Genomic DNA, 2,879 nt, shown 5'->3' on the forward strand with positions numbered 1-2,879 from the left:
TCTCAATTGCATGCATCTTATATTTTTTCAAATAGTCATACATGGTCTATGCATCTTCACTCATATTTTACATATAGTCAACAAATTCTTATATCATGCATATCTTATGTGTATATCTTATTTATATTCAACAACTTTTGTATCACATTATTCATTATACGTTTACATTGCAATTACCATATACATGTTTCCTTTAAAAACAAATTTATTTCCTTTTATTTTACCTTCTAAAATTTGTTTGTTATTTTATTTATGTCGATCTACGCATCGGTAATCAATCCGAAACGATCTCATTGTTTATTTCATCATTTTATTTATGTCGATATACGCATTGGTAATCAATCTGAAGATGATCGCATTGTTTATGTCATCACATTATGTCGATCAATGCATCAGTAAACAATCTGAAGACGATCATTTTATCTATATATCGATCTACACATCAATAACCAATCTGAAGACAATCATTTTATCTATATATCGATCTACGCATCGGTAACCAATCCGAAGACGATCATGCTTTTATCTTGTGTCGCTCAACAGTTGATCATCATTTCAAATATGGTCTTTTTTTTTTTTTTTTTTTCTGCCAATCACCAACTTCTTTTATATGCTTTCGTTTTTTAAATCAACAATTTTTTTGTTTTCTCCTACATTAGAAATTAATTTACTTTCACAATTGTACAAAATTTAAGTCCTTATATTTAATTATTTTTTTATCAAATAAAAAGACAATTAAATAGGGGCAGCTGTAATACCTCAATTTTGTCCATCAAATAAAGATAATTCAAATAAAAAGTATATTTGTCTTTCTAAAGATCGTAATACATTTAACATTAAATATACAACAAAATAAACAAAACAAAATAAAACAATGCAAAAGGAAGTCCCACTCTGCTTTTACAGGTTTTGGTGCACTTGTGTCGTGTGCAGAACCATGTTTACTGCTTCACGTCCTTTCTCCCCGCTCTATCTCTTCATTTATTTTAATTTTATTATTTTTCAATCTAAAAATGGTATTAATTTTATCATCTTGAATACTCAACCAAATAGACCAGCTCCTCCTTCCCTTAATTATATCAGTTTGCTTGATGTGGTTACCAAACCAGTGTAAAATCCAGAACTTATATGATGAACATAACCCTTCCCCTTAATTGTATCAGTTTGCTTGCTTAATGTAGTTGACAAAACAGCTTAAAATCCAGAAATTAATTTATACGATGAACACAAACCTTCCTCGTTTTAGCCTATATATTGGAAGAAAAAATCAAAACAAAGGGATCAGAAAAACAATCACAAGATAAAAATTTGGAGATTTTCATTTCTTACTTTTGCTGTTTCTAAAAAAAAATAGAAAGAGAGAGTTACCACAAAGAAAAAAGATCTACCATCAGATTGCTTCCCATCAATCGTAGCCTTCAAGCCAATTCTAACAACAACATATGGACAGGGTAGTTTCTCATTTTTTGTTGTCTTGTTCAAAGTTGTATAATATTGAAGGTTGAAATTTTGTTTTGTTAGATATGAATGAGTTTTGGCTGAGATTATGCGTGGTTATTATCTTGTTTGTGAATAATTTCTGATGTATGAGATCTGTTTGTTGCTACGCTGAAACTTGTTTTACTAAGAGATTTTGAAATTTGCTGCCCTTTTGAAATTTATCTGTTTTGTCTGTAAGCTTAATACAAGCTATACACACAACTCACGCACGCCAACTGTTTGTTAATTGTATTCCATTTTAGTGATAATATTGCTAGTTAGTATGAATTGGTTTAATAATATATTTGTGTGGTGGATGAAATTTTTGTTCCGTTCTCTATTTTAAGTATTTATTTCATTTAATTATAATAATTCTATTTTAATGATGGACATAATTAAATGGCGATAAATATTATTTATTTTAAGTTATAGTAGTTTTTTTTTGTTTGTGCTAATTAGTTTTAAAAATAAATTTTATTTCTTTATTTATTAAATTTAAAAAAAAAGAATGTTTAAAAGAGGGTTATATTTATAATTAGTATTAAAATGTTTTTTTTTATTTAATAGATTAAGTTACAAGTCTATATATTTTTCTTTTCACTATTTTATTTCGAAAAAAAAATCGTTTAAACTTGTTTAACATTTAGTATCATTTTTTTTAAAAAAAAATTATAAAATTAATAACAAACAAATATTTCATTAAAAATTAACTAGATGTGACGTCTCTTTAATCTTTGAGTTATTAGAACACAAATTGTGACAATTTGATGGTTCTAAATCTCATATTCACAAATAAATTAAAACTGACATTTTAATCCCTGAGTTGCACAATACAAATTATATAGCTTTAAAATTTATAAATGAATAGATTAAAAATCAACTTTTTAAAATTTAATTAGATGTGTTTTTTAATCTTGGAATTGTTAAGACATAAGTCGTACTACTTGGTCTTCTTGAAACTCTATTTTATAAAAGAATAATAAAATATTCTAAAAAGGGTTAAATTAGATGTGACATCTTTTTACTCCTTGAGTTTTGAGACACGAGTTGTACAACTCGATCGTTTTAAAACTCATATTTTAAAATAATTATTCAAATCAAACAAGCCTTTTTTTTCTTTTTTATGTTCGTCAAAATTAACTTTTTTAAATAACAAAATACAATTTATTTAAAAGCAATCAACGTATTCACATTTTCTACCAAGAACTACGTAGCTTTGATTTCTCCATCGCACCGGGAGATACGTAGGAGCAAGATCACGCTCTTGTCAAGCACAATAATAAAAACTTTTTTTTATTCTTTTAAACACGCTTTTATCTCAAGAAAATCATATTTATAAAAAATCATTTTATATCCATATTTAATAATAAAGAGAAATAAATAGAGTTAAGTTGATATAA

This window comes from Cicer arietinum, chromosome 5, assembly GCF_000331145.2.
Source record: "Cicer arietinum cultivar CDC Frontier isolate Library 1 chromosome 5, Cicar.CDCFrontier_v2.0, whole genome shotgun sequence".
In the NCBI taxonomy this organism is placed as follows: domain Eukaryota; kingdom Viridiplantae; phylum Streptophyta; class Magnoliopsida; order Fabales; family Fabaceae; genus Cicer; species Cicer arietinum.